The sequence below is a fragment of the Erythrolamprus reginae genome, chromosome 8 (assembly GCF_031021105.1).
Source record: "Erythrolamprus reginae isolate rEryReg1 chromosome 8, rEryReg1.hap1, whole genome shotgun sequence".
Taxonomy (NCBI): domain Eukaryota; kingdom Metazoa; phylum Chordata; class Lepidosauria; order Squamata; family Dipsadidae; genus Erythrolamprus; species Erythrolamprus reginae.
Window position 1 is genome coordinate 29,748,240 of NC_091957.1, and position 22,124 is coordinate 29,770,363.

Consider the following 22,124-nt stretch of genomic DNA (forward strand, 5'->3'; position numbering starts at 1 on the left):
ATTTTAAAAAAAAATTAAAGGAAAAGAAAAGCATACCATTATATCCTCTTCTTGCCTGCCTACTTCCCTTCCTGCTGACTGATTTGCGGTGCAAGGTTCATTTGGTCTGCAGGTTCAGGCAGTCCTCAACTTAACACATTTAGGGATCAAAGTTAAGACAACCCTGAAAAAAATGACCTCCCACCGGTCTTTGCACTTACTACCCTCAGGGTATCCTGGTGTCAAGTGATCAGAATTCAGGTGTTTGGTAACTGTCATGTATTTATGAGGATTACAGCATCCTGGGTCACATGGTTGCTGGTTGTGACCTTCCCAGCCAAATTCTGACAAGGAAAATCAATGGAGGAAGCAGAATTTGCCCAACAACCATTTACTTGAAACTGCAGGGATCTGCTTAATCCTTGTGGCAAAAATGTCGTAAGATCAGACGCAACTCACTTAGCTTAGCAACAGAGATTCTGGGCCCAATTATAGCTGTAAGTCGAGGACTCTCTGCATTGCCCTTTTGGTTATTTTTTACTTGTTTGCTTATTGGATTTCTAGGCCGCCCTTCTCCAATGGACTCAGGGCGGCTTACATGATAAAATCAATAGAAAATACAAAATATAAGAAACTTAATATAAAACCAAATTTAAGACCTCAGCAATTAAAACGCATTGAACTAAAAACCAATCATAATCATTCACTGATACCGTTAGCTGGAGCGAGAAGACAATGCTCAATGGCCCTGAGCCTGCCGGCAAAGATGTGTGTTTACAGCCTTACAAAAGGCCAGGAGGGGGGGGGGGTTTCAAATCTTTGGGGGGAGTTGATTCCAAAGGGCTGGGGCTGCCACAAAGAAGGCCCTTCCCCTGGGCCCTGCCAGGCGACATTGCTTGGCTAACGGGACCCAGAGAAGGCCAACTCTGTGGGCTCTAACTGGCTGCTGGGAACATGATATGTTCCTTCACCATTGATTAAGAGCCATGGTGATACAGTGGCGAGAATGCAGCATTGCAGGCTTATTCACTGCCTCACTGCCAGCAGTTCGATTCTGGCCAGCTCAAGGTGAACTCATCCTTCCATCCTTCCAAGGTCGGTAAAATGAGGACCCAGATTGTTGGGGTCAATATGCTGACTCTGTAAATCATTTAGAGAGGGCTGTAAAGCACTGTAAAGTGGTATTTATTTATTTTATTTATTTATTTATTAGATTTGTATGACACCCCTCTCCGTAAGTCTAAGTGCTATTGCTAGTGTTTCTGATTGGCTACCTAGCAGGATGATAGCATGATCCAAGCCATTATAAGTTCCTTGGTTATCGGTTTATTGAAGGACCTAACAGCCCACAATTATACAAGGAGAAGGGTTTCAAAGTATTAGCAGATGACAACCAAAACAGTGAACGTTGAGGTATTTTCAGGTAGTCCTTGACTTACGATCATAACTGATCCCAACATTTATGCTGCTATGTGAAATATTTGTTAAGTAGGTTTCACCCCATTTCTTGCCACAACTGCAGTTGTTCAGTTAGTAACACAGTTGTTCAGTAAATCTGACTTCCCTACTGACTTTGCTTTGTCAGGTCACACGAGTTCATCAGGTGACTCCGGGACACTGCAACCATCATAAATACGAACCAGTTGCCAAGGATCCAAATTTTAATCAGATGACCAAAGGGATGCTGCAACGGTTATAAGTGTGAAGAATAGTCATAAATCACTCAAGTCTCAAGTGTTGGGGCTCTCACAACCTCCGCAGGCAACTTCTGTTCCTCTGGTTGATCGCGCTCACTGTCAGAAAGTTTCTCCTTATTTCCAGGTTGAATCTCTCCTTGGTCAGCTTCAATCCATTATTCCTTGTCTGACTTTCTGGTGTCTTGGAAAACAGCCTGACCCCCTCCTCTCTGTGGCAGCCCCTCAAATATTGACACATTGCTATCATGTCTCCCCTGGTCCTTCTCTTTGCCAGACTGGCCATGCCCAGTTCCTGCAACCTTCCCTCGTATGTTTTGGTTTCCAGTCCCTTTATCACCCTGGTTGCTCTCTTCTGCACTTTATTCAGAGTTTCAATGTCTTTTGTAGTGTGGTGACCAAAACTGGATATAGTACTCTAGACTACTTTTTTTCAATGGTGCTGTAACTTTGAACAATCACTAAAGGAACTGTTGTAAGTTGAGGAGTGCCTGTGTTAAACTTGTTTCTTTTTCACTTTGAAAATCTTTCCCTCTCTGCTCTTTTCCAAGGCTTTTCCCTGAATATTGAAATGGGCAAAGATATTTGTTTATTCGATTTTTTTTATGCCACCCTTCTTCTTAGACTCATGGCGGCTTACAACCTGTTAGCAATAGCAATATTGCCATGTTTGCAAATAGTGGAGAAGTGAAATACGTGAGACACTGACATTCTCCCAGAAGGCATGCATATAACAACAGGTATAATCCTCCAGAGCCATGGAGAAAAGTCTCTTAAATTCCACGAAGAAGAAAAAAGACAGTTTAGAACAAAGGCTTGACTTGGAATTCTGTAATGCATCAGATTTTCCCCAAGAGCTCATTTGTTTGAAAACAACAGCAAGGAAGAAAATATTTTTCCCACATCCCTTTTCTGAGTCCGCTGAAATTAAAAACCCTTGGCAGAAAATCAGGAACGTCATTCCGTGGGAAATGGCCACTCACTCTGCATTGAAACCCAAAATAAGTGAACCACATGCATGTTTCCCCCCCCCCTTAATTCTGCTCAGTGTTTGCATGTTCCAGACACAGCTTTGCTGCTGATATCAACTGGTGGGCTGTAAGGCTCAGGAACAGCTGGTAGCAATGCACTGGCAATTTTGATGTTTTGGTCCCAAATCCTAATCAGAGAGTATTTGGCTGAATATAGGTATCTTCAATTTACAGAGCAATCATTTGAAGTTATAACAAAAAAAGTGACTCAGGACCAGACCTCGCACTTATGACCATTGCCGCATTCCCCCATGTAATCAATATTTGGACACGTGGCAACTGACAGTTATTTGCAATGTCTGCAGAATCTCAGGGTCATGTAATCCTCATTTGAAACCCGCCCAGGTGATTTACAACTAAGAAAGTCAATGGAAAACCTGGACATTTTGCTTAACAACCCCATGACTCCCTTCACGTCAGCAGTGATTCGCTTCATAACCATGGCAAAAAGACCTTGAAATTGGAGGCAACCCTCTTGGCATAGCAATGAAAATTCTGGTCATATGTTGAGGATTATTCTGCATTCAAGAATAAGCTCCACTAAACCCAGTGGAATCTTTTTTTGGATACGGAAGTATAGAATTGCACTTAGTCTTTTAATAAGATAAGGAACTAGATTATGTTCAAGCAGTTGATGCAATTATATAAGCTGAAAGCATCGGGTGTTTTGAATCACTTCCGTCCAGGCAGCAACATTCATCATTCTGTTCATTTATCCAAGGCTCGTTGTATAATCTTGATTTACCCAAAAATCCCTCCTCCCACCACTTCATTCATTCTTTTGTTTGTTCGTTCTGTGCTAGCTGGAGTATGGAAAATACCTTTGCACATAAATAAAACTTTACGTGTCTTACTTGTGACTAACTTGAAAGGGATATTTTTAGAAAAATCACAATGGCTGCCTCACTGAGCAGGGAAAAGGGATGTTGGAAAATGATACAGGTAGTCCTTGACCTACAACGATTCATTTAGTGACCGTTCAAACGGCACTGAAAAAAAGTGACTTATGACCCTTTTTCACAGTTAACGATCTTTGCAGCATCCCCGTGGTCATGTGATCAAAATTCAGAGGTTTGGCAACTGGTTCATATTAATGACCGTTGCCGTGTCCCAAGGTCACGTGATCTCCTTTTGTAAGCAAAGTCCATGGAGAAGCCAGAATCACATCACAAACCTCTTACTAACTCCACAACTGCATTCAGTTTACTTCACTTCCTCGGAGAGGGGCAGCATACAAATCTAATAAATAAATAAATAACAGCAGAGGTGGGCTGCTAAGGTGAAATGGGGATGTGTGCTCGCCCCCGTGGCTCTGAGTGCTAGTGGAGTCCAGTACAATTCTGCTACTGCACCTGGGCAACCACGGGTGCACCTGCGTGTCCGTGCATGATTTTGCTACTTGCCCAGGTACAGTAGCAGGATTGCGCTGGACTCCGCTAGCTCTCGGAGCCACAGGGGGTGAGCACATGTTCCCGTTCCACCTTAGCAGCCCACCTCTGCTTAACAGCTGCAGCAAGGAAGGTAAAAAGCTGCAAATCTCCCTCAACAAGTGTCTCATTTAGCAACACAAAGGGTGCGCTCAATTGTGGTCGTAAGCCGAGGACTACCTGTACATTAACTATCCTATTCCAAGGGAGAAAAGTGTTTATATCCTTCCCCTTCTCGATTTGTAAACTTTTATCCTGCTTTTCAACCGTGCTGCCAATGCAGCTTCTAAGAGTAATAAAATATTCAGTAACTGCTTCATCAAAATGGATAAATCATAAAATTGAAACATAGAGTATTCTTCCCTCTTGCTTTCCAAAGTGAGGAATGTAAATTTGTTAAAGGAAATAGGGAGTTACATCATGAGATCAATCACTCCAGTCGACTATTACTACTACTACTACAACTACTACTAGTAGTAGTAGTAGTAGTAGTAGTAGTAGTATCAACAATACAACACAGCAAACGAGATCACTATGCTGGATTTTGTATTTCATCACCAGTCTGGCACTTCCCAAGCACCTAGGACTGTGTGATGTAGCATCATGTCTATGCTTGTAGTTAGCCCATGTGATCTTTTCGCAGCATCTGAGTATGTGATCGATTGTTTCATCTGTTTCTTTATGGAGTCTGCACTTTGGATCGTCTTTTGATTTTTCAATCCTGGCTTTGATAGCATTCGTTGTAATGGCCTGTTCTTGTGCAGCCAGAATTAGTCCTTCTGTCTCCTTTTTGAGTGTTCCACTTGTAAGCCATGACCAGGTCTTTTTTTAATCCACTTTGCCCTCAATCTTCTCCAAGAACTGGCCATGCAATGCTTTGTCCCACCAGCTGTCGATCCGACATTGAGTTACAGTTTCCTGTACTGGTCCTTGGTTTGCTTCACCTTGAGAAGCTTCCTATTGTTGACCTCTATCAACACTGACTCTTTGCTCTCCTTCACATAGTCAGCTAATGCATTCTTCTCTTCTTCCATTGTCTGCCTCATTTGCAAAAGTCCTCTGCCACCTATTTTCCTTGGTAAATACAGCCTGTCAACATCACTGCGGGGATGTAGTGCCTGATTGATCGTCATTAATTTTCTGGTTTTCCTGTCCAAGTTGTCCAGCTCTGCTTGAGTCCAGTTCACTCTGCCAGCTGTGCACCTAATGACAGGCATGGCCCATGTATTTACAGCCTTGATAGTGTTGCCACCATTCAGTTTGCTCTTCAAAAAATTTCTGGTCCACTGGATGTACTCTTTGCTGATCAGTTTTCACATGACCATGCTTGATATTATCCAGTTGCAAGATGCCCAAGTATTTGTAGGCTTCTGACTGGTGGCACTTGATGGTTTGACCATTTGGCATTTCAATGCCTTCACTTTTAATAGGAAAGTGAACCCAAGAACAATGGGGCAAAATCTGAGGTTAGTTGAGGGAAAGATCAGAAGCAACGTGAGAAAATATTATTTTCCTGAAGGAGTAGTAGATGCTTGGAACAAACTTGTGGTTGGTAAATCCACAATAACTGCATTGTATAAGGACAGACTAGATGGACTAGGAGGTGTTTTTCTGCCGTCAATCTTCTACGTTTCTATGTTTCTATGAGCCAAGCCATGAACTTCCTGCTTGAGGAAGACCACTCCCCACACATCTGCAGAAGGCCAGTTTGGAAACAATGCCTTCTCTTTGGCATCCAAGCCTCTTTGTTTCCTTCTCACCTTCTTATTCTATGGACAGACCAGGAAGGAAAGCTATTTGAACCTTCCCCTAAACTGCGAGAGTTGTGGAACATTATAGAGAAATAAACTTTAACACAACCAAGTGGTCCAAGCGTTACACTTGCAGAGGAGGCTTGTAAATATGTTGATGTGCCCTGATGCAATGCAATACTCTTTTATCTCTTTGCTAACCTTGAACGATTATTTTGCAATCTGCTGCTCACAAGTGCAGCTCTCCACACCACTTTCATGTTAATAATTTTGGATAGCTGCACTGCTAAGATAGCACAGATCCAAGGCCTGGCAGTTACAAATTCGACCTCCGAAGTAGTGAATGTTGTGGAGAGCAATCATTTCTCAGGTAGCTTGCAAGCTTCCAGTTTGTTTATTGTTTTTAATAAGAGTCAGGATTTCCACTAAGAGCAGATTGGTACAAAAAACCAGGGTTGCCTTTCAAGGGTGAGGTCTTGCTACTACAGTCAGCCCTGCGAGGTAAGCCATATTAGGAAACAGGCACCACTTGAGTTATTGGAATGCTACTTTAGTGTCACAGGATCTAATAATATGTCATTCTCGACTTATGACCATAGTTTGAGCCTAAAATTTTTGCTGCTAAGCGAGAGTTTTGCCCCAATTTTACAACCTTTCTTGCTGCATTGAGGGAATCGCTCCAGTTGTCAAGTTAGCAACACAACATTAAGTGGATCTGCCTTCCGCCTTCACTTGGCCACTAGCGGGTTCCCACCATTACAGATGAGTATGCTGCACCGGTAGTAAAAGTTGAGCTGTGTGTATAGCTCTTGTGTCTGGCGTGCGCATGTGCGCATCCCAACAAGGCACAAGCAAAATCTTGGGGAGGGACGTGTGTGTGCATGAAAAAAGTGCTGAAATCTCACGCATGCATGCGTCCCCTCATGAGACTTTGCTCCCTGCATATGTACAGAAGCAAAATCTTGCTGGGAAGCATGCATGCGCACACCGAAGACACAAAGCTGCACATGCAATGCACCAGCAAACCCCGCCTGGACGTGGCCTGTAAGAAGGTCACAAAAGTGGATCAAGTGACCCTGCAACCAGCCAAAATTTTACTGCCACACTGTGGGTGTGGCTTACTTTGTGCGTGTGGCTTAATGATCATGTGACTAAGTAGGAGTGGCTTGGCAGCCATGTGATCAGATGGGAGTGGCTTGAACAATCATCATCGATCAAGTGAACTGTTAAGTCCTCGACTTCCAACCTCACCAGTGTCTCTAGCTGGGGTGACAGTTTGCTTCGCATTTCCCACACTCTCCTTCCTGGGTCGCCCCCCCCCACCTCAGGCTGGGTCGCTAGGTGAATGGGTGCTGCCAGAAGCATCAATGCTGCCAGCGCCGCTTCCACCCACGCCTTCTGCTTGCACCTCAGATGGGAAGTGGCCATGTGAGGCTGGAGGGGAGTCGGTATAAGAGACGGAAGCTCGTCCGAGGCCAGGAAGGAGGAAAGAGGAAAAAAGCAAGGAGCGCAGATGCAGCAGCAGCAGCAGGGAAAAGGAGAGCCAAGCTGAGACCAGAAATCCAGGAAGTGACAGCCGCTGATCAGCTGGAGCTGCGCACACATCTTCATTTCTGCCAGTGGAACTGCATTCCACTCAGTCCTGCCTGCTGCCCACCCATGCCTGCGACCCTGCAATGATCGTAAATATGAGTCAGTTGGCAAGTGTCTCAATTTTAATCATGTGACCACAGTGATGCTACATTTCTTATGAAAAATAGTCATAAATCTTTTTTTTTACAGTGCCATTGTAACTTCAGACAGTCATTAAACAAATGGTCGTAATTCAAGGACGATCTGCAGAATCTTGAGAACCTGATAACTACCCACACCAAAATGCCCAGCTCAGCATTCAGTTTGCTGCTCCAGCCTTCTATCAGCCTGGCTTGCCCCATGAAAAGAAAGGAATTACTGGGAAGCCTCCTGCCCGCAGGACTCATGAGAAGCGGGCTGCTCTTTCACGCTGGCCCACGGAAGGAGGAAGCACCAGCTAGAATGGCAATGGCAAACCTGTTTTTTTGCTTGGGTGGCAAAAGAGCACATGCGTTTGTGATAGCATTCATGTGTGTGTGCCCACACCCATAATGCAATGCCCTCCTGTATGCATGCGCACACAAACCACACACACTGTCCCCCCGGCAGGTCTCACTGAAGCCTCCAGACTCTGTGGATGGAGAAAAATGGGCCCAGCAGGCCTACTGGAAGTTCGAAAATGAAATTCTGTTAGGTCCATTGGGCCGTTTTTCGCCCTCCACATGCTTCAGGAAAGCCTCCTAAAGCCTGGGGAAAGCGAAAACGGTCTCCCCCACATCCTGTAGAAGTGTGAAAATCAGCTGGCCAGCAGGCTGGAGCTGACATAGAGCAATGCTTTGTGTGTCCTCAAAAATTCATTCATTCATTCATCCATCCATTCATTCATTCATTCATTCATTCATTCATTCATTCATTTGACTTCTACGCCACCCAATCCTGGAGGACTCAGGGTGGCTTACAATAATATAAAAAAGTACAGTTAACAATAAAAAGAAGTCAAGCACAAATTAAAACAATAACCCCAGTTAAAACCCACAACAACATATGACTCCATGTGCTACTGTGGCATATATGCCATAGATTCACCATCATGGAGCTAGAAGATCTCAATCCATCAATCAGAATAGAGCTGGAATGGACCTTGAAGGTCTTCTAGTCCAACCCCCTGCTCAAGCAGGGGACCCATATCATTTCAGACAGGTGTCAGTCCAGTCTTTTCTTAACAACCTCCAGTGAGGGAGCCCTCACCACTTCTGAAGGCGAGCCGTTCCACTGGTTAATTGTTCTCACTGCTAGGAAGTTCCAAGTTGCTTCCCTCCATGAGGAAGCTTCGGTCTGTTCTTTTTGATCTTGCCCTCTGGTGAAAAATAAGTTGACCCCCTCTTCTTTTTGGCATCCCCTTAAACATTGCAACACTGCTCTTCTGTCCCCACTAGAGCTTCTTTTCTCTAGACCAGCTATACCCAAATCCTGCAACCACTCTTCCCATCCAATAGGAGAACCTCATCTCTTTCCCATCTCTGCAACCTACCCCGATGGCCCGGACATTGTGCGCCCTTTCCTTTCGTGCCACCTGACTCTGAGTGGAAAATTGACTTGCGGTGTTTTCTCTGGAATCCCAGAATGAGTCACGTGGCTTGGCAGAGATCCCAGAACAACTTGTTCTGAAACGTCACCTCCAAGAAGCTGTATTATTGTCAACTGAAACACAATGTCCACTTAATTCAAGATAGTTTGGACTCTTGATCAGCTGTGATATGACTTAGCAACAAAGCTAAGGCAGCTTGGGTTTTGATCCTTGAAAGTTTCCTTTCTTGTTGCTTTGAAGATGGACCTCAAATGGAGACTCAACCCAGCGGTGAGGAATTTTCACCCTGAGCTTACTAAGAAGAGCTGGACCAACCTTTCCTGGTTAGCATTGGAAGACTTGGTTATAGAATGATGGGAGTTACATGATGAAATATAATGTATGGAAGGACTTGGTCCTCTGAGCCACTGCTCTCAACTCAAAATTACAGGTAGTCCTTGATTTACAACAGTTCACTTACTGACAATGGCACTGAAAAAAGTGACATGACTGTTTTTCACACTTATAACCATTGCAGTATCCCCATAATCACCTGCGTCAGTGTTCCAAATAGCATTTGAGAAATAAATCGGAGTCTTAAGCTTGGCCTTCTCCCAAGTTCCAATTTATTGACAGAGCATGTTGGTTATGAACTGTAGTCTTCCCGGTACTAACTTTTCCTACAGTTCTCCACCCAGGTTAAGTTTCATTCCTTTTCCCCACACCCACAAGTTCATCACATGGACCACTCCGGTTCTCTCAACGTCCACAATCCTCCCCTGTACTTCCGGATGGTGCTGAACAAAAGATGACCTTAAATCTCTGGGAGGAATGTGTCGTGGCTAGTATTTTTCCTTCTCATGCAGCCACCCCTCCCAATTCCCACAGTACTATTCTACTTGTGTCAAGCCAAAGTCTCTAACTCAAAACAATGGCTTCAGCCTGACAACCTGATCAGAATTCAAATGTTTGGCCACTGACTCATAGTTACGACCATTGCTGTGTCCCAGGGGACTCAGCATTTCTGACCTTCTGGCAAGCAAAGTCAATGGGGAAGCTAGATTCACTTAACAACCGCCATACTAATTTAACAAGTGCAGTGATTCTCTTCACAACCATGGCAAGCAATGTCATAAAATGGTGGAGAATTCAATGAAACAACTGTCCCGCTGAACGGCAGAAATTTGGGACTCAATTTTGTGGTCATAAGTTGAGGAGGGCTACCTGAAATTTCTTTTTAGTTCTTCTCACGTTCCCTCAGCCAGAGGAAGGAGCGTTGGCTCTCCAAATCCTCCTGAAAGGGGAAGATAGTTTGAGTTGAAATTCTCAGAGACAGGTGTGGCATTTTGGCCCTTCCTGACTGATGAGGTGGCCAGAGGGAGTGTGTGTGAAAATCCCGTCTCTCTCTCTCTCTTTCTCTCTCTGCAATCTTCTCTCCCACTGTCTGCAGAATCCCTGTCTTCCCACATTTTAATTAAATCCAAAAAAACATTAAGAGGGAACTCCTCCCACGCAGTGATCTCAGATTGGGAAATGTCAGCAGCCAAGGAGGCTTCAAACAAACAGAAAGGTGAATCACAGTAAACAACCCCAGTGGCACTCTTGTGATCCTCGCTAACAAAGACAAACCACCCAGAAACACTAAGAGAAAATTCAAAGAATAGAATAGAACAGAACAGAATAGAATAGAATTTTTTATTGGCCAAGTGTGATTGGACACACAAGGAATTTGCCTTTGGTGCAGATGCTCTCAGTGTACATTAAAAAAAAAGATACATTTGTCAAGAATCATGAAGTACAACACTTAGTGATTATCATAGGGGTCACCAGGAAACAATATTAATAAAAAGTAGGGATAGAGCACTTCATATAACACCCCCCCCCCCCCAGTAGTCTTCTCCATAAGGGAAGGAAACTTGGGAAAGTCTTTACTGAGTTACTGAAGAAAATTTGTATGGTCTCTTCGTTATTCATCATTATCATCGCCATTAATATTCTGCCTTCTTCATCAAAGTACAGTGGTGTCTCTGCTTAAGAACTTAATTTGTGCTGTGACCAGGTTCTGAAGTAAAAACGTTCTTAAGTAGAAGCAATTTTTCCCATAGGAATCAATGTAAAAGCAAATAATGCGTGCAAACCCATTAGGAAAGAAATAAAAGCTCTGGAATTTGGGTGGGAGGAGGAGGAGGAAGAAGAGGAGGAGGAGGACAGTCCCTGCTGAAGGAAGAAGGTGAGGTGAGAATTTAAAAAAATTCAAAACTTTAAGACTTTAAAAAAAAGAGGGACTCTGAGGCGGTAAGGAGGAGCACATGAGGCTGCCTCCCATACACTGCCACCCCATATACTGGCGGCTGCTGCTGCTACCTGCTGCCTCTTCCTTCCCATGCTGAAGGGCTCCCCTCTCCTCTTGCTTGCTCGCTTTGTAGTCAGCGCCCTCCTTCACTGTGGTGACTCCTTGGTTGCCCCGAGCGAAGGGAGGGTTTCTTTTCTCTGGGCGCTGGCAGAGGTTTATTCCCTCTCCAAGCGCCCAGAGAAAGCAAAACGCTCCGTTCGCTCTGGACTGCCAAAGCCTCCTTAAGTGCCACCGAAAGGCTCCTCTGGCAGCCCAGAAAAGCCCAAGATGGCCAGGATTAAAGGGGGAAAGGCAGGAAACTGGCCGGGCCTTTGTGCTGCTCTCAAATTTCCTGGGAAATTTTTCCGGGCTCGGATTCTTAAGTAGAAAATGGTTCTTAAGTAGAGGCAAAAAAATCTTGAACACCCGGTTCTTATTTAGAAAAGTTCTTAAGTAGAGGCATTCTTAAAGAGAGGTGCCACTGTATATAACTTTTGGATTCTATTTTCTTCTATATATACAAAACCATTCCTCTTTATACAGGTATATCGTTAGGCACTGATGTTGTGTTTTTTGCTTATGTATGTTTTATTTTCAGGTGGAGAAAAAATTATACCCAATTTGTATGGTCTCCCAGTCAGTCACAGTGACTCTGGATAGCTTACAAAAATTAAAAAAACAAACCAACCCAGTATAAAAACATTACAAACAATAACTTCTCACCTACCCCAATGACAACAATCAATCAGACAAGCCACTTGATGGGCTCTATCCCACTCTGGGTTCCCAAGGCAAAACCAGGCCTTCAGGGCCTTGCAAAGGAGTATTAAAATGGGGGTCAATCTAATCTCTGCAGTGATGTTATTCTGAAGGGAGGAGTCACCACAGAGAAGGCCCTGCTTCTGAGTCCCACCAGATGTACCTCCTCAGGAGACAGGAGGACCACCATTCCCTGCCTCTCAAAAATCTTGAAGACACATTTTAATTGTTTAATTGTTTAACAAGATTTATATCTTGCTCAATTCCAGTGGATTCTGGGTGGCTAACCAAATATAAAAAACAATTATAAAAATTACACTATCAAAATGAATCGCATAAATACACTTAGAAACAGTTCGCTTAAATATGTGAGCCAAAGGAAATAGTTGACCAATAGTATTTCTTTCCTTTTACCTTTCCCTTTTTCTTTCTTTTCTTTCTTTTTTTCTTTATCATGCATAAATTCAGTCTAGGCTTAAGTGATAAGATAACTGGGTAATTAAATAAATGTACTTAATTGATCTAGAATGTATGTAGAAAAAAGAACGGCAAACTGCTGAAATGTAATCCTAAAAACTTCAACCAATGCTAAGCATGTTTGTTAATTTTGTTTATTTTAATTGTTTAAATAAAGTCTATTTTTAAAACAAAAAATGAAATATAAAAACAATCAATAACCCTATTAAAAATCTTCAAACATTCAGCCATTCATGGTCCCAGGCCCACTGGAAAATCCAGGTCTTAATAGCTTTCTGGAAGGCTGGTAGGGCAGGGATAGTGTGAATCCTTAAACAAAGGGGAGTTGACAAACCCTTGAAGGTAGTGCTGAGGATTTAAATGAGTTTTTCGCGGATAAAATAGCTCAGATCCGGACAGACCTTTTTGGGGGGGTTATTAATATATTTTTATTGATTTTATAATATAAAACACACCCAACATATAACAAGTGCTCAGTTATTAGTGCCCACTACCAGACAACATTCATACCCCTCCACCAAAATGCAGGCATATTTTGTATATACCATTTTAACTCAAGAGCAATACAGTAATCCCTTGCTACTCTGCGGTTCATCTTTTGCAGATTCGCTACTTCACAGGTTTTTTCAAAGGGAAAAGAACGCCGGGGCAGGGACGGGGTGTGTGGGGGGGGGGACTGCAGCGGTGGCTTCCTTCAGCCCGCGCGGTAGCTGAGAGGACCGGTCTCTCTCAGCGGTCAGCAGAGGTGGTTGTTAACGGAGGTGTTTTAAAAGTCCAAATACTCATTCAATACATACAAAAATAGCATTCCTCTACTTTGCGGAAATTCGTTTTTCATGGGTAGTCTTAGAACGCATTCCCCGCGAAAACGAGGGATAACTGTACAGTATATCTATTTACATATTATAAAGTGATTCCAATTTATTCCTTGTAGCTTGGTCTCGAATTCTACTGACCATATATTCTCTCACCTTGTTCCATCGTCCCATTAGTTCCCGCAGATCAGTTTCATTGGCCAAATTCATCTTCGTATCCAGTGATGGGCTACCAAAATTTTTACTACCACACTGTGGGCGTGGCATTTTGTTTCAGCATCTTTCAGTGCCCAGCTACAGCACTGAAACTGCTTTGGTCACACTGATGGATGATCTCTGGCGGGCCCGGGATAGGGGTCAATCCTCTATCCTGGTGCTTCTTGACCTCTCAGCGGCTTTTGATACCATCGAACATGGTATCCTTCTGCACTGGCTGGAGAGTTTGGGGTTTTGAGGCACCGTTTTGTGGTGGTTCGCCTCCTACCTCTCTGGCCATTCGCAGTCGGCGTTGGCAGGTGGCCAGAGATCAACTCATAGATCCCTCCCTTGTGGGATTCTTCAGGGCTCAGTCCTCTCACCCCTGCGGTTTAATATCTACATGAAACAGCTGGGTGAGATCATGCAACAGCATGGGGTGAGTTACCATCAGTATGCTGATGACACTCAGCTCTACATTTCCACCCCGTGTCAACTCAGTGAAGCAGTCGAGGCTGTCAGGGTCTGGATGGGCGTTAATAGATTCAGATTCAACCCCGACAAGACAGAGTGGCTGTGGGTTTTGCCTCCGAAGGGCAATTCCAACTGTCGGTCCATAACCCTTGGGGGGGGGGGTCCTTGCCCCCCTCAGAGAGGATCCGCAACTTGAGCGTCCTCCTCAATCCACACCTGAGCTTAGAAGACCATCTCTTGGCTTTGGTGAGAGGGCCGTTTGCAGGGGTATGTCTAGTGCACTGGTTGCGGCCCTATTTGGACAGGGAGCCACTTTTCATAGTCACTCATGTCCGTATCACCTTGAGGTTCAATTACTGCAATGCTCTCTACATGGGGCTGCCTTTGAAGAGGGTTCGGAGACTGCAAATTGTGCAAAATGCAGCCGTGCGAGCTATTGCCCACATTTCAACATCACTTCATGAGCTACATTGGTTGCCAATTGATCTCTGAGCACAATTCAAAGTGCTGGTTATGACTTACAAGACCCTACATGGCTTAGGACCAGACTACCTACGGGACCGTCTTCTGCTTCATGCATCCCAGCTGCCGGTCAGGTCCCACAGAGCTGGCCTTCTCCAGGTCCAGACAATGTTGTCTGGTGGGGCCTAGGGGAAGAGCCTTCTCTATAGGGCCCCCGGCCCTCTGGAATGAACTCCCTCCCGAGGTACGTACTGCCCCCTCCCTCCTAGTCTTTCATAAAGCTCTAAAGACCTAGCTCTGCTGACGGGCATTGGGGCCGTGAGCAATGAGATTGTCTCCGGCTAATGATGTGAATGATTGAATTGGATGAATGTGGATGACTATATGTGTGGTTTTTAGAATCTTTGCTAATTTTGTATATCTCTTTTGAAAAGAAAATTAGATTTCTTCACATATGTTGTTTGTATTTACAATGTTGTATGCCGCCATGACTTGCTTCGAGAAGGGCAGCATAAAAGTCAAAAAACAAACATACATACATACATACATACATACATAGATCCCAGCAGCCAGTCAGGGCCACTGTTCCCTGTAGGCTGCGCATGCCTGCGCCAGCACACCCCAAAACGCCCCCCCCGCACACCCTTTCCCAAGGGCACGCACGGAGCCGCGGCCGCCCCCACCCCCCCGCGCCTCTAGCCCCCTCGCGCCCCTGGCTACTCGTCACTGCCCCCGCTCGCCCGCCCGCTCCGCCTCTCTTTCTCCTCCGCTTCCCGCCTTGGGTCGTGGCTCCTCCCGCAGTGGGAACGCCCGTCTCGCTGCTCTCGCAGTGCTCTCTCACAGCGGGGGCCGGCGAAGGTGATTTTCAATGTCGGGCGCGCCAGCGAAGGTTTTTCTTACTTTAAATGTTCCTGGTGGGCTGGCAGGGGGATGGGGAGAACGCATGCCGGCTTGTGCGCCCGACATTGAAAATCTCCTTCGCCAGCCTCCGGAGAACGAGAGAGAGTGAGAGCGACAGAGCAAGATAGAGAGAAAATGAGAAAGAGAGAGAGAGAGAAAGACGGGGGAGAGAAAGAGATAGCAAGAGAGAGAGAACGAGAGAGAGAAAGAAAACAAGAGAGAAAGAGTGAGAGAGAGAGAAAGAGAGAGAGAGAGAAAGAAAACAAGAGAGAGGAAGTGAGAAAAAGAGAGAGAGAGCCAGAGGGGGAGAGAGAGAGATAGAAAGAAAGAGAGAGATGAGAGAGGAAGGAAGAGAGTGAGAGAGAGGAAGAAGGCAAGAGAGAGAGAGAAGAGTGGAAGGAAGAGAGAGAGAGAAATGATAGAAACGGGAGAAAAAAAGAGAAAATGATTGAGGCAGAGAATGACAGGAAAGAGAGAGAGAAACAGAGAGAGAAGTGACTCTTGATTTAAAGCACATGATAAAAGCACTTAAATAATAACAGAGAAAAAACCCCCAGCCCTCACTTGTTTTTATTAATAGTTATGTTTTTAGTTTTGCTGGTTGTTTTAGTTTTAATAGTAATGGATTTTGGTTTTTTTAAATTATTAATTTCTATTAATAAAAAAGAAGGGATTTTTTTCTTATTTATTTATTTATTTATTTATTTCTATGCCGCCCAGTCCCAAGGGGAGTGCCGCTCAGACACTATACCTTTCCGCCCACACCGAAAAAAAATTAGAGGAACATTGGTCAGGGCCCAAAGAGTTGGTCTTCTCAAGGTCCCTTCAGCTAAACAATGTTGGCTGGCGGAGCCGCGTGGGAGGAACAAACTATCCCCGAAGATCCACACAAACTCCACCCTCCTAGCCTTCCAAAAGTTTGTGAAAACATGGCTTTGCCAGCAAGCCTGGGGCCGGTGAACAACTCCATCTTGCCATAGTTGAATGGATACAAATATTTTAGTATCAAGGGTTTTAAAATTGTTTTTACTGTGTTTTATATTGTTGTTCGCCACCCAGAGTCTGGAAAGAGTTGGGCGGCTTATAAATTGCAATAATAAATAAAGCTAATCAATGACTTGAGCACTTGAATATTTATTTATTTACTTATTTACTCATTCATTCATTCATTGTCCACCTGTCTGGGAGGAGTTTGACCTGGTGACACCTGATGAAGTGGACAAGGCCATTGGAGCTGCGAGTTCCGCCACCTGCTTAATGGATCCATGTCCCTCCTGGCTGGTTTCGGCCAGTCGGGAGGTGACACGGAGCTGGGTCCAGGAGATTATCAACGCCTCCTTGGGGAGGGGGTCCTTTCCGGCTCCTTATAAGGAGGCACTTGTGTGCCCCCTTCTTAAGAAGCCTTCCCTAGACTCAGCCATGCTCAATAACTACCGTCCAGTCACCAACCTTCCCTTTATGGGGAAGGTTGTTGAGAAGGTGGTGGCACTTCAACTCCAGCGGTCCTTGGAAGAAGCCGATTATCTAGGTCCTCAACAGTCTGGATTCAGGCGCGGTTACAGCATGGAAACTGCTTTGGTCGCGCTGATGGATGATCTCTGGCGGGCCCGGGACAGGGGCTTGTCCTCTGTCCTGGTGCTTCTTGACCTCTCAGCTGCTTTCGATACCATCGACCATGGTATCCTTCTGTGCCGGCTGGAGGGGTTGGGAGTGGGAGGCACTGTTCTTCAGTGGTTCTCCTCCTGCCTCTCCGGTTGGTTGCAGTCGGTGTTAGTGGGGGGTCAGAGGTCGACCTCTAGGTCTCTCCCTTGTGGGGTACCTCAGGGGTCGGTCCTCTTCCCCCTGCTCTTTAATATCTACATGAAACCGCTGGGTGAGATCATCCAAGGGCATGGGGTGAGGTATTATCAATATGCCGATGATACCCAGTTATACATCTCCACCCCATGTCCAGTCAACGAAGCAGTGGAAGTGATGTGCCGGTGCCTGGAGGCTATTGGGGCCTGGATGGGTGTCAATAAACTCAAACTCAACCCAGACAAGACAGAGTGGCTGTGGGTCTTGCCTCCCAAGGACAATTCCATCTGTCCGTCCATTACCCTGGTGCACCAGTTGCGACCCTATTTGGAAAGTGTTCGGAAACTTCAGATCGTGCAGAATGCAGCTGCGAGAGCAATCATGGGCTTTCCCAAATATGCCCATGTTACACCAACACTCCGCAGTCTGCATTGGTTGCCGATCAGTTTACGGTCACAATTCAAAATGTTGGTTATGACCTATAAAGCCCTTCATGGCACCGGACCAGATTACCTCAGGGACCGCCTTCTGCTGCACAAATCCCAGCGACCAGTTAGGTCCCACAGAGTGGGTCTCCTCCGGGTCCCGTCAACCAAACAATGTCACTTGGCGGGACCCAGGAGAAGAGCCTTCTCTAGGGCGGCCTCGGCCCTCTGGAACCAACTCCCCCCAGAGATTAGAATTGCCCCCACCCTCCTTGCCTTTCGTAAGCTGCTTAAAACCCACCTCTGCCGCCAGGCATGGGGGAATTGAGATACACTTTCCCCCTAGGCCTTTACAATTTTATGCATGGATGATAGTTATTAAGTACGGCTGGGTCCAGGGAAGGCTTCTTGAGGAGGGGGCGCACAAGTTTATTTATTTATTTATTGGATTTGTATGATTGGTTTTTATATAATGGGTTTTTAACTGTTTTTAGTATTGGATTATTGTCATATACTGTTTTATTACTGTTGTTAGCCGCCCCGAGTCTGCGGAGAGGGGAGGCATACAAATCCAATAAATAAATAAACAAACTTGTGCACCCCCTCCTCAAGAAGCCTTCCCTGGACCCAGCTGTACTTAATAACTATCATCCAGTCTCCAACCTTCCCTTTATGGGGAAGGTTGTCGAAAAGGTGGAGTCACTGCAACTCCAGCGGTTCTTGGAAGAAGTCAATTATCTAGGCCTTCAACAGTCAGCATTTAGGCCCAACTACATCATGGAAACTGCTTTGGTCACGCTGACGGATGATCTCTGGCAGGCCCGGGACAGGAGCTTGTCCTCTGTCCTGGTGCTTCTTGACCTCTCAGCGGCTTTCAATACCATTGATCATGGTATCCTTCTGCACTGGCTGGAGGGGATGGGAGTGGGAGACATCATTTTACAGTGGTTCTCCTCCTACCTCTCTGGTCGGTCACAGTCGGTGTTAGTGGGGGTCAGACGTCGACCTCCGGGTCTCTCCCCTGTGGGGTGCCTTAGGGGTCGGTTCTCTCCCCTCTGCTATTTAATATCTATATGAAACCGCTATGTGAGATCATCCAGGGGCATGGGGTGAAGTATGATCAGTACGCTGATGATATCCAGCTGTACATCTCCACCCCATGTCTAATTGGTGAAGCAGTGGAAGTGATGTGCCGGTGCCTGGAGGCTGTTAAGGTCTGGATGGGTGTCAACAGGCTCAAACTCAACCCTGACAAGATGGAGTGGCTGTGGGTTTTGCCTCCCAAGGACAATTCCATCTATCCATCCATTACACTGGGGGGGGGGAATTATTGACCCCCTCGGAGAGGGTCCACAACTTGGGCGTCCTCCTCAATCCACAGTTAACATTAGAGAACCATCTTTCAGCTGTGGTGCGGAGGGCGGTTGTCCAGATTTGCCTGGTGCACCAGTTGCGGCCCTATTTGGAACAGGAGTACTCACAGTCACTCATGCCCTCATCAGCTTGAGGTTCAACTACTGTAATGCTCACTACATGCCCTACATAGCATCAGACCAGAATACCTTCAGGACTGTCTTCTGCTGCACGAATCCCAGCGACTGATAAGGTCCCACAGAGTTGGCCTTCTCCGGATCCTGGCGATTAAACAATGTCGTCTGGCGGGCCCCAGGGGAAGAGCCTTCTCTGTGGTGGCCCCGGCTCTCTGGAATCAACTCCCCCCAAAGATTAGAACCGCCCTCACCCTCCTTGCCTTTCGTAAGTTACTAAAGACCCACTTATGTCGCCAGGCATGGGGGAACTGAGATATTCTCCAGGCTTATACATTTTACGTGTTGTGTTGTATGGTCCCAATGTTTTTAATATTAGATTTGTTACACTGTTACTATTTTGTTGTGAGCCACCCCGAGTCTACATAAAGGGGCGGCATAAAAATCCAATAAATAATAATAATAATAATAATAATAATAATAATAATAATAATAATAATAATAATTATTATTATTATTAACTTCTATGCCGCCCAATCCCAAAGGACTCAGGGCGGCTTAAAATAACAATATAAATAGAAATACAAATAGATACAATGAGTGTTATGGTTCGCAATCTCCTTCTTCCCACCCTGGAAATTAAAGAGAATTAGCCACATGCAAAAAGAAACCACCAAGATGGATCAGCAGCAGCCTCAATATTTGCAGCAGGGAAAATAAATATTTACAAGGAAACACAGGGATAAAAAGTGGAGCAAAAGAAAGGATGATAAATAGAGGCACCTTCCTCATCCTATCCTCCCAGCTGTGTCCTGCTTGTCTGTCCAACACACAGCCTGGCTTGTCCTTGTGAAGGAATCAAACGCATTGTGCATGCCATCACAAAGAAAATCAGTTTATTCTGCAACTTACACCAGGTCCTAGCAAATAGGAATGCAGGGAGTCCTCAATTTACAGGCACAAGTGAATCCAAAATTTTGGTTGCTAGGGGAGACAAGTGAGTTTTGCCTCATGTTATGACCTTCCTTGCCACAGTTGATAAGTACTGTAAGTCACTGTGGTTGTTAAGTTAGCACCATGGTCAGGGGTGGGCTGTTGCAATGGGGTAGCGAAAATGGAGTTCCACCGCACCCAATTTGCACCGGAAGATGTTGAAAGGAAATGCAGGGCGTCCTCTTTGGGCAGCCTCTGCATTCTTCCCAAAAGCGTTTAAAACCCCCAAAGCTGGCGATTCTGCTACAAACCAAAGTGTCTAGGAAAAGTATAAGGAGATCAGATCTGGAATGAATTCTACGTGATTTGAGTTTCTGCCTCCCCCTCCTTTCCAAATGGCTTTAGTCTTTAGAACAGAGCTCTTCATAACTGGATGGAGAATTCTGGGAGTTGAAATTCACAGGTCTTAAAGTTGCCAGGTTTGGGGACCCCTGCTGCAGAAAATAAAATGAATAATGCTTGAAACCTAATGGTTTGCCAGAAACCTTGATTTTTGTTTGGTAGTTTGCAGGAAGAAGGGTTAAGACTGTTATGTGGAATAGAACATTTTGGGATGTTCACTTAGGTTGTGAAAATAACAAGGAACAATTTAGACTGTTGACTTTAAGTAAGTAATTATTTTGTGAGCGGCCATTTTAATCATGAAGGCACCTTTATGACAATGCTCAAAATGTGCTTTCAAAATTCTAAGTGAGATGTTTCAGTCATTTCACTGTTCTATAGCTGCTCACTTCTAGGATGTGGCTGAATTCAATGACCTGCTTGTTTTGAGTCCATTGATATGGGGATTGTTTTGAGGTTCTTGGAAAATCCTTGGTCAAGTCACATGATCGCCAAGCCACTCCCACCTGGTCAAATGGCCAGCAAGCCACTCCTACCCAGTTACATGACCATCAATCCACACCCAGAAAATAAGCCACGCCCGCAGTATGGTAGTAGAAATTTTGGTAGCCCTTCACTGACCACGGTCATTAACTGAATCTGGCTTCCTAATTGACTTTGCTTGTCAGAAGGTCACAAAAGGGGACTGCATGACCCCGGGGCCAGAGGTGGAAGGGTGTGCTTGCCCCTGTGGCTCTGAATGCTAGCGGAGCCCAGCGCAGTTCTGCTACGGCACATGGGCAGGTAGCAAAATCGTGTGGAGACACACTTTTTTTCCCAGTGCAATTGGAACAGTCAGTAACAGATATTCATCGAACAACTGCAGCCTTCACTTAACAACCAGAGGCAAAAAAAGGTCTAGTCCAACCCCCTGCTTAGGCAGGAAACCCTACACTACTTCAGACAGATCTACCCAACATCTTCTTTAAAACTTCCAGTGTTGGACATTTGCAACTTCTGGAGGCAAGCTGTTCGTTCCATTGATTAATTGTTCTAACTGTCAGGAATTGTCTCCTTAGTTCTAAGTTGCTTCTCTCCTTGATTAGTTTTCACCCATTGCTTCTTGTTCTACCCTCAGGTGCTTTGGAGAATAGGTTGACTCCTTCTTTTTTGTGGCAACCCCTGAGATATTGGAACACTGCTACCATGTCTCCCCTGGTTCTTCTTTTCATTAAACTAGACATAGCCAGTTCCTGCAACCATTCTTCATATGTTTTAGTTTTTAGAAGACATTTGAGACAAAAGAGGTGGACCTTGTTGGTCTTTAACAAGGGAAGGAGGCAATTCCTGCTAGGATGGAATCTATCTGGGGGTTTATCCTGGAGGTCATGAATGTAGCCCTTCAGGCTTTCAATGAACTTGGAAAAAACAAGTTCCTGGTTCTGACTTTTTTACCCTGAGGTTTTCGGATTCTTCTTCCCAAGTGAAGGATATCATCTAAAAAAACTGACATAAGTTTTCATGTCAAACCCTAAGACCTGATTGTCCTGTTCGTGCACCTCCACTTCCTTAAAGAATAACAATTGAGGGGAAGCTTCTGTCATAAACCAAATGGCACCAGTTAGTGTAATGTACCATAAGATGTTGTTCCAACCAGGCTTTAAGG

General features: G+C 45.1%; 1 long non-coding RNA gene across 1 annotated transcript in view; it reads left to right on the forward strand.

Annotated features, from left to right (window-relative positions):
• LOC139171319 (uncharacterized) overlaps window positions 1–22,124 on the forward strand; it is a 73,954-nt gene that overhangs the window by 22,838 nt on the left and 28,992 nt on the right. The window lies entirely within an intron of this gene.